This window comes from Fulmarus glacialis, unplaced genomic scaffold, assembly GCF_000690835.1.
Source record: "Fulmarus glacialis isolate BGI_N327 unplaced genomic scaffold, ASM69083v1 scaffold8370, whole genome shotgun sequence".
NCBI lineage: Eukaryota > Metazoa > Chordata > Aves > Procellariiformes > Procellariidae > Fulmarus > Fulmarus glacialis.
In genome coordinates, this window is record NW_009185793.1 from 28,231 (window position 1) to 39,187 (window position 10,957).

A 10,957-nucleotide genomic window follows, 5' to 3' on the forward strand; every position below is an offset into this window, starting at 1 on the left:
GCCAAGGTATTTAAGAATTATATTTGTTGGATATGTTATATTTCAGATGATTAAGGTTAGGTTTGGGTTGGGGTTTTTTTACTATTTATTTGTTAACTTCCCAAATTATGCAAAAAGGCATAATCCATGGCGCTCCAGATGTGACATACACAATGGCACAAGGGAAAATGAGGATGCTGAGAGTAACTGGTTGGTGAAAACACCTAGTTTTGTCTATTCTGTAAAGTAGGATGGTTTCAGAAATAAATATCCTAGCTCAATAATGTTGTAATTCCCTAGCTATTGACCTGATAATCCATAATGATTTCAAATAACTAACTTAAGCTCCTAACCCATGAGTTTTGATGCAGCAGAACGTCTTCATGCTCTACCAAACTACTTATCTAGAGATGGGGCCAAACTGTAGTGTCTCTTGTGTGTCAGTAGACGGTTTAAGGTGTCCATGATTGAAGGAGACGTAACAGACAGGTGTTAGACAGTATGGACATACCTCCTAATTCCCAGTATTGTCTTATCCACATTAGATTATATAGTCTACGATTAGGGCACCAGAGAAAAATGAAAGGGAGGTCGGCATGCCTGTGTGCACCTGAGCACCTGGTCTCTGTTTCCATCTGTGCTGGAAACTCTTCCTTCCCCTCTGACAACACACTTTATGCCTTCAGGTACTGTTTCATTTTCCTCCAAGCAGTTCTCCAGTGCATTATACTGCAATTAATGGTTTTCATCCTCTTTTGGAACATTCTCTTGATGCTTCCTAGTAGGTACAACTTTGCTGCTGACTAACATCATGTATCTGGATATTTGAAAATGGGCTAAATCATAGACAACATTCCAGATGAAAACTCTTCAATTGGAAACATGATTAGAACTGACCTGTGACAACAGATTTTTTTGTTCCTTCTTCTGAGAGGTCTAACTCAATCACTATGCATATTTTCCCTAAAACTTTTATACCTCTTTCATTAACTTTTAAATATATCAGTAGAACTTTGCCCATTTACAGGGCAACCAGGGAAAAAATATCTCATCAAATATGACGTGTTTTGGCTTTACCTTATGTTTAGTGTTGTTATGCAGCTGCACAGTTCGGCTGTCTTCAAAGGTGATTGTGTGAGTTGGACCTCATTGCTCAGTGTCATCTTGCATTCTCTCATGTCTTGCCAATTAAATTATCCTCGCTTCCCTTTACTCTGCCAAGGCAATAGAACCAGATGAAATAAGGTCATACTTCTCAATTTTGGCACTGAACTGGTGATGTAGGAGAACCAAACATCTAAGAATCATTTCTTCTCTGACCCTCAGCAGGATATAACATTGTCTTTCATTTTTCAAAGACTTGGTGCATCTGTTCAAGTCAGTAACACCAAATCTCTATCTACCAAAAATTCTCTGTCAGAGCTGAGTCTGAGAATTAAAAAAAAAATGACATTATAAACAGTTGGAATACAAAAATTAAATATAAACAAAATTGAAAATAAAGCATTAACACATTGCTGTTATTCTTCGCAGAGTACTCTAATATAATGGATTAATAACAATGTAGAATAGAATACATAGCTGTAGCACTTTTCATGCTTTCCATCCAAAATCTCAAACCAAAAGTCGTAATGATGACTGGAACCTTAGAGTGCCCTAGTGAAACAGGCACTATTATCACCATTTTACAGATTTTGTAAGAAAAAAAAAGAGAAAAAAAAATTGTGCTGTTTTGAAGCCCGTGTTAGGGAGCACTGTGGCTCTGCATCACAGAAGTGGAAGCTTCTGGAGGGAAGAAGAAAGGTAGAGCATTTTCAGGGATAAAGAAGGAACACAGCTGCTGTACCAGCATGGTGGCTACTGTGTGCGCTGCTGCCAGAGCAGAAGGAAAAGGGCTATGGCCTTTTCTCTCACTTCATGCAGTCCATTGCCAGTGTGGAGGCTGGGTGGAGATTGTCCTTCTCTGCTGGTGCAGAAGCTTCCCCTCACCTCTCCTGCAGGGGCCAAAGCATTCCAGTCTGCCACTGGATGGGTTGTCCTGAGTGACCTGTGCCTGGAACAGGTGACAGAGCTGCAGCCTTCACCACATGTGGGTTAAAAAACCCACAAACCTCACATTTTTCATGAAGACTAACATGGCAAAGTACTGCTGTCACTTGTGCTCTTCCTACCAGAGCAGCTTCTGCATCAGCATGTTAAGTAGCCTCTTACTGAGACCTGGGGAAGAGATGTGTGCTGGCTACTGAGAGCCACAGAGAGCTTCAGAGCTTCAAGCTGACGATCACTGCTTTAGAGGATAACGAGAGACGTGCCTGATTCAGATGAAACATTTAGTTTTAAATGAGCATCTGATGTCTGTCGATGGCAGAGGTCTAATTTAGACTTCCTTGATCACCGTGGCTGGCACACTCCCAGGTACTGCATTATATTAACAAGGTTCATAAACTGTCAGATATAACTCATCCACTTAACTCTCTGCAATGAGGCACAGACTCTGAGGACACGGCCTTTCCGAGAATGTTCTCTCTTTATAATTCGTCATTCCCCCAAATGCCTCATGTGATATGATGTTACTGGAATCTTCGGCTAAAAGGATCAAGTTTTTTTGGTTACGCATACTGCAGAATTTATTCATACGTCTTCTGCCACCCCAGGCAGTGACTGGGGCCTTTGCCATCAAGCTATTTCCATTCAGACCAAGGAGATCACTATTTTTCATGCTGAGTAAACAAGGGAGCGATCCCCTGCCCTTCAGCAGAAGGGCTCTAAGGGGAAAGGTGCCTTTGGCCATGGAATTCGAACTGTCCTTCCACTGGGAGGCTCTAGAGGGTAATGTCTCTTCGTACAAGCCTAAGCTGCATGGTGTGATATTCCTTTAAACTCTCCAGTGGTTCTCCTTTCACAGGAAAGGTTTCACAAAGCACTTTGGCATTTGCTTTTTGAAGCCTGCTTAGCTGATTTTGCTGAATGGAAAAGGTAGCACTGAAACATATCTTTTATTATAGATTACAATGGTGGAAAAAGCCTGCAGTAGGCTAATGCTGAGAGGAAAAATAGCATTGAAACATGAGCTGGGTTCAGTTACTTTAAACATTAGATGCCACAGGAAGAGGTTTTATTGACCTTGAAACCCCCCTGACACTTGATGCTGTTATATTGTGCATCTAGAGCAAAATGTTTGTGCTAAGCAACACATTTGCTAGATGTATGGATCCTAGGTAGATGCAACCATGCGGAGCACCCCATGCAGACTGCTTTGTATTTTCCCTGAGACACCTCCCTTTCCTTACTCCAGAGCATGAGGCTTGAGGGAGCTATTTGGTTAAGTTCGTTCTTCCTCATCCTCCTTACAAGCATTGCCAGAGAGAGAGGTTATCCTGTGAGGTTATCCCACTTTCCCACCTTGTGCATGGGCAGAGACAGCCAGAGAGCACAGGCTAAGCCTCCCCCTGACTCAGTCGCCTTCCTGGCAGCTGATGGCACTGTCAAAGAGGTCTGTCTATTCTTCTGCCGTTAGTCCACAATTCCCACTGGGCTTGTGAATGACTATTACTGTATTTTAATAATCGATCAATGTTCAGGTTTTATCACTTCAGGCCCTATTCATCTAGATCACACCATCTAGAGTTTTCCTATGAATGCCTTATTTGGTTTTCTTTTTATAAGTTAAAGTAATGAACTTGACTGTTCAGGTTGCTGAAGAGATGCTTCAGCTGAGCTGTGCACTTTGCATACCATACATCAAACTGCCTTGTCAACACCGCTGTCACCAGCCATTGTAGGAGCACTTTGATCAGAGCATTATTAGGCTGTTACACCATGACCACCACCATGAAGCCAGCATAGTGCCAAAGCCGTCATGTACCATGAAGCTTCCTGACCCTACAACTGCCATCAGAGCCTTCAAATAAACAGAAGTTCATCACATGGAAAATAAATACCATCACAGGGAAATACTGGAAAGTCTCTCTCACCTCTGATGAAATGTTCTGGCTCTTGCCATTTATGTGACAGCATGGCTCTAACTTAATCTAACATGTAATGATGGAGAAGAACAAATTACCTGCACTTCCTTTCTCAACTTTACACAGTTTTCATGGTTGGCCACAATCCTGAGAAACCGGCAGACACAACAACATATTACTCCCTTTCTCATCCTCTACTCACTCTCCTCTGAATGCCCTGTTTCCCACATCCGAAGGCCCAGTGTTCACACTCACATCATCAAGGTTCACTTGCCATATGGGCACCTCAACATGGAGGGATGGGTTTTCACTGAACAGAAGCACTCATATGTGTTTGTTCATCAGGAATTGAGAGTTCTCTTGTACCATCAAAATATTTCCCCCATACAATCTGCACAAACTTCAAATATGCATATTTTTTTCCCTACTGCCCCTCAAAAGAGTGAGTAGCATTGATAATCAACTGTTTCATCTAATGCAGTTCAATTTAAAATGCTAGGCATTCATTTGGTGGGCTGTGAGCAGTCTGTGGCTTTGTTAGATCTGCAGCATAAAGAACCAATTTTTCTTATCCTAATCCTGTGGTTGTCTGGAAAAGGTGACACACAGTTAGACTTAATGATAAGAAAAGCTACTGCTGCCAAAGGCAGTCAGATACCAAAGCCAGATGATTAAACCATTCCAAAGCATTCCCAGAAGACAAGAGGGGAAAAAGGTCCAAAGTTTTTTTCCATAAAAGTTTTCTTGCTATAAAACCTTCAGAACAAAGCCCACATACAGACACATTTACACTTTCGCTTTAATAATCTGTTCCTATTATTAACAGAAAGACCAGGGTGATGTGTATTTTAAAGCCTTTTACTTTATGTTTCTTTGTTTCAACTTCATACTTTGTTTTGCTGTTGCCGAGTGGATAGAGGCAGCTGGCCTTGTTTTAAAAATAAATGGGATGATTTTTCCCAATCTACACAGCTCTAATGGCTAAATTCCTTTGATGTGAACAGCAGTCACTGCACACTGTTGACCCCTGTACAATCAGAGCTCTGTTTTAACAGTGACAAGTTGGGTTTCAGAGCTACACCGTGAGAGGAAACAGAGCAATAAACTTTTCCATTTTCAGGACTTCCCATAGCCTCAGTTTGGACGGAATTAATGAAAATATGTAACCAAATATATCCTTTAGGCCTAATCAAGTGAGAAGAGGTAGAGACAATTCCACAAAAGCAGAAAAAAGAAAATTGAAAGTTCGCTACTTTTAACAGGTATTTTTTGCGGCACTAATGCCTTCAGCCTGCACTGAGCCACGCGTGCTTGAGCTGCACCCAATATGGCTTCCCAGCCCTATCATTGCTCTAAACTGTGATCTGGGGATTACCACAGGTCGGCCTGCTGTGGCCTCCCCTCTGCCCTTTGAGACATGCCTGCTTCAGCTTCCTGAGGGAATCCGGCAGAGTCCCAGCTGGGGCATTCCACCTGTGGGAGCAAAGAATGTAAAGTTCAACACCGAGCCCGAATCTACAAGACTCTCCACACTTCAGTTAACACAGAGGTCGGCAATAAGCCGTCCCTAGTTCCATCTCGTACAAGCTGGTAGCCCCTGTATTTTGGGAAGTCTTTGATGTCTGAAGCAGGAAAAAGGACATCCTTCTCTTTAGCTGTGAGATGAAATCACGGAAAAGCACCGAACACCGTGTGGTTATCAAAAGCATAAATCACACTGAAATACCTAGGAAGAGGGAAGATTTGTAGAAAGTTTTAGGCCAGATTTGCAGAAGTCTCGCTAAACTTTCAGGAAATTTGGGTCAAGCTGAGTGTCTGTAATACAGCTTCAAAACAGGTAAGTATCTCTTGCTTTCTACTGTTGTTAAAGGTTTGCACAGCTCTTATCTGACAAGCCACAGTGCTGTGATTTTCAGTGCCCCTATGGTCTCTTCAATTCATCAGGTGAAAAAGCTTGCCAGGGAAGACGCTAAGGGATCGGCTGCCCTGAACAAGACAGACCCGCTCTCAAGCGCTCTGCAGCATTTCAAACGAAAGCATTCTAGCTGGTCTTCACGGTGATCTTCAAATGCTTGTACAAAAAGGAAATCTCCAGAAAATTGAATAGTCCACTGAGAAATAAAGAAAAACTTTATGCTAAGCACTTTCTAGACAGCTGATATAAAAAAGATTATGATGCACTAGTTGAAATAAATGCAGTTTTTATCACACTTCTATTTTCCAATGTGTTTAGATTTATCTGTATTTATGATTCATGTTTTTACTGTGCCTGCTGAAAAAAAAAATCATAAACATCTGAGACAGCTTTCAGCTTAAGAAAAGAAAGAAAAATAATTTGACAACTACATAGGCTAAGCAATTATGGTTTTGTTTTGGACTGATTTTAAATTTCCTTGTTGTCCACTAGATATTATTGAGGACATGGTAATCTAACATTGGCTTTTTTAACAATTATTTTATTGCACAGAATATTTTATTTTTAATAATTATTTTATTGCACAGAATAAAGCTACGTGGCTATACTAATGAATTATTCTTTTCAGACAGCACAAAGATAGTTAATTCTGTAGAATAATGACTGCAAGGCCACACAGTCTACACGCCCCATCAGGAATCTGGTCTGATATCAATAGTTTTCCAGTGGTCCTTTTAGGATGAAAGATAGTTAAACTTGGAGGAATGACAGAGTTCTCATAATGGTAAATGTAAGCACAAATAAAAGCGTACCTCAACAGAGTAGTTTCCATGGAACATAGCTTGAGTTTTATATTAAACTCCAGCAATGATGTTCACTCACCGATGCTGCACTGCTGCAGGCAGTGAAATCATGCTTGAAAGGGTTTTTGCAGGGGGAAGCTTTAGAACCCCCATGGCACTGACTTAATTCTACAGATATTGAGAGAAAGGTCTCTGTCTCACCTTTTCTGCTAAATAATGAGTATGATTTTTCTGAGAATCAATACACTGGAAGCTTTCTAGATAGTAATTCTCCGGTTCTTCAGTTGCTCATAATGTACATATATGTATCCAGCCTCCGAAAATCCATTTTAAAGAAACACTGTTCCTTAAATGCACAGCATTACAAAGGCTTTATATGTGCAGCCCCTGTAAGCTTAAGAAATATGATTAAATTGCACATGGGTAGACATGTAACATCACAGCTTTGCCATATAAAGTTCCCAGGGCCAAAATTAACCTCCATGTAATTCTGTATTATTATTGCTTAACTAGCTCATTTTTTTTGCTAAGATCTTAAAATCACAGTGTTTGTAGAATCCTGAAAAAAAATTAGTAATGAAAAATAAACACACAAGCCTCAACATTAGCTGTTTCAGAAGATACCTTAACTTCTTCCCATAGGAAAATACAATGGTTTTGTGTTTTTTAAGTTTGAAGTCCATTTCTCCTGACAAAGACCAGTTATAGAATAAAACATGCTCATTCAGTGAAGCCAAGATCATATGCTATTTCAATAACCCTTAACTTATTCATCTTCATCTTGAGTCTTCTCCTCATCACCTTATCCCACTCAGATCTTACCCACTTTTAGTATTTGTTTCTTCCTTGCTGTCATTCTTTTGTTTCAGGTGTCTGGCTTAATAAAGGTAACTCCTAATAATTATCTATATAGATATTGGTTTAAAAAAGAGAAAGGTGGGGGAATGATGGGTTTCCATATAATAGCTTTTTTTTCCAAATCTGGTGCTATTTGCAGTGTATGAAAACATTCATCTCCATAAAAGAAGTGAGAAAAAAAAAACAAGACAGGATTTTGATCAATAGAGATTCTGATTAAGCTTGATCACAGCACTTGACATTTTGAGCAAGTCTGGAAGTACACTCACAGAAAACTCAGAATCTATGTCTCTAGCAGTGTAACAGGACACTGCTGACTTGGGTAGGGAATATTCTGTCAGCTTTTTTGTTTGTCTTATATGGCTATAATAAGGCAATAAGATGCATTAATATAATTCCGTAATTAATCTCATTGTCAGACCTTCAGTAGTGCTGTTATATTGCTGATTTATTTTAGTCTTTTGCTTGTCTTCATTTTTAACTTGGCAGAAGGAATGATGATTTCATCAAGGTGTTTATAGATGAAAAAAAACTAAACAAATTTTTAAAAATGTTTGAGATCATTGTATATAAAAATGGTCATCAGATGCGATCAAAGTAACACCCAAGGAGCTGGTGCAGGGATGGGCAATGTGTCACTTTTAGAAAGAGTAGTGTTCATTTATAGTCTCATAGGGACATATCAGGGAAAGTTGTAAAAAGCAGATTTTTTCAAGCTGCAGAAAATTAGGTTCATAAAAACATGCATTCATTAAACACTATATGTACAAATGAGCAGGAGTGTTGATAACGGTTCCTTCTCCTCTGGAGGCTCATACTACAGCATTAAAATGTGAATGGGACAGATGTAGACACCTAATCTGGATGGGTCTGGGATCCAGATCTGATGTTCTGTTCATTGCACCTATTTCTTTTTATCACTACATGGTTTATATAAGAAAGCTCGGTTAATTAAAAAAAAAAAAACCAAAAAACAGGAGGGAAAGAAACAAGAGTTTCCAAGCTAGATTTCCTAGTCGTTAACTGATTTTCTGAGACAGCCAGGCTTCTTCTCTTCTTTATCTCTGAGGACTCATTCCCTTCTTTCTCACATAAGACAAAAATCTTTCTGAGATACTGAATCAGGGAGACTCTGCTCTGCGTTAACTCTCATACTGCGCTCAGCACTGCAGTGTTTGAGGGCTTCCCAGGAAGATATCAAGCGATGTGCCTAACCTCTGTCATTTGGGTTTGGTTTTTTTTTCCTCTCATCTTCTTCTCCAGGGGTAGAAGTGTGTTCAGTGGAGTGTTTTGTTTGGAATTTATTTTATTTATTTTGTGCTGTATATAGGTACATTGCAGTGTGTTTTTCTTAGAGAAACAAGGTCAAAGAAATGCATCTGGCACTATAACAAAGGTGGCAAATTTTGTGAGAGCCCTTCATCCGTGTGGGAATTCAGTAACTAACATTAATTAGCTGACTGGTCCCCAGGAAAGCTCTGCTTCATGTATAGATGAGCTGCACCCTTCCTACAGGAGTCTGAGTCCACCAGGGAGGAAGTACGTTCCTGGTCTCCAGCCCAGCAGTCTCTGTAGTCACCTTGGGCTCGGGCCATTGGGCATCCTCAGAGTGAAAAATGCCACACTCAGCTCTGCGTGTGTGCCCTCTGCTGCTGATGCAATTAGAAGACAAATCTTGGATCGCTAGCACTGGATCAAAACTGATAAATTGCTTGGCTAAAAAAGAGAAAAAACAAAAAACTAGTGTGTTCAAATTAAAACAAAATTATTATGTGTACCAAGCAAAGGGTTGGATAAATGTGGGAGAAGGGGAGATTTATTTTATGAACTCTGATTATCTCATGGGAAACAAACTTCCATTTATATTTAGAACAGAACAATTTCTAGCTTTAAGGCACTCTTTTAATCAACAAGCTCATCTGATGAAATGCTGTAGGATTTACTTATATACCAAAGGAGTTCCCTAGACATTTAAGGGATGCAACTGAATACAATTAAAAGATCAGTTGTAAGCACAGTTTGTGATACAGTTTGTTTGCTGCGCTTTGTGAGAGAAGTTTAGTTAATAACATGTGAACTTGTGGTGTTTTAGCAGATAGTAAAGTATTGAACTGTATTACAAGAAAAGCTTTACCGTTGCCATCGCCTACTAGAGATGCAACTATGCAGCTATCTTGGATCTGATGGTCTGTAAAAAGAGAACAGAGAAACTATTAAGCCAAGGTTCACATCCAAGACTGGAATCATTTATGAACAACCTTTCTGGGCCTAATTCGTTGCTGAATTAAACCTCACATAATGTCATTGGAGTCAATGGCGTTATGCAGGGCATAAGTCAGTGGAGCAAATTAGCCCTCTGTCTTGAAGCCAAGAAACTAAAGGAAAAAAGAGATGAAATGCTGATATTAGCTGAATGCCACTGTTCTTGGTACAGCGCGTTCTTTGTGTCCAGTGGTGAATATTTCATCTTTCCCAGGTGTAAAATCTTCCCAGCAGCACTGTAAGGCAGATTTATAATAAATGACAAAATTAATGATTTAGTTCTGTTGTAATGCAGCTTCTGGGCTCCCAACAGGAACTTAAGCAGTTAGCAGACAACATCTATGCTGGCTGCAGTGTGATCTCCAAATCAAGCCTCAATCTCTTCAGAAAAGTCTTGGGTCTGGCCTTTTGTGTTTTTTTTCCTTTAGCCGTCTCTCACCCATACAGATGTTAGAAGTTAGCATTCATAGGTATGGAGAGCTTTCTACATAGAAAACTGGGAGAAATATCAGGAATATCTCTGTAAGAGCTGGAGTAAATTAGGCACAGTCGCTGCCTCAGGAATGAAGGCACTAGGAAACAGAATGGATTTATTTGCATTTTGTGTATACGGGTAAAATTAAGGGCTCTTAGAACCCACAATATTGCAGTGACTGTAGATGTGCCTTGGATTAATGAAAAAAAAATCCATTTGCACAAACCAGCATTCATAACAATACATGGTCTTCTCTCAGGTTTCACCCTTTTTACTGTCTGACCCACTGATTACCTTGTCTGAAATTAAGATCATCATCTCCCTCAGTCGGAGATTATGGGTTTTGCACCATGCGCACAGAGAGCTCAGTCCTGGCTGGAGCCTTTAGGCATTTTTATTATCCATATAAAGAACTAATTCCCAAATTCTACAGTTGGGTTTGCAGCTCATGAAAAGATCTCTGTGAGGTAACCTGTACAGAATTACACATTTCGACAGCACGGCTCACTTTTCACTACAAAGAGATCAAACAACCTGAATTCTTTTGCCGTCCTACCATGCAAACTTCAGTGATGACCTAAAGGATGAAAAACGGTTTGTTGGCAATCAGTAGAGAAAACTCTCCAGACCTACATGTAAGGGAAGACATGTAAAGCGTGCAACACGTGGCACATGCTGCTCCCATATTTGTTCTGTTGCT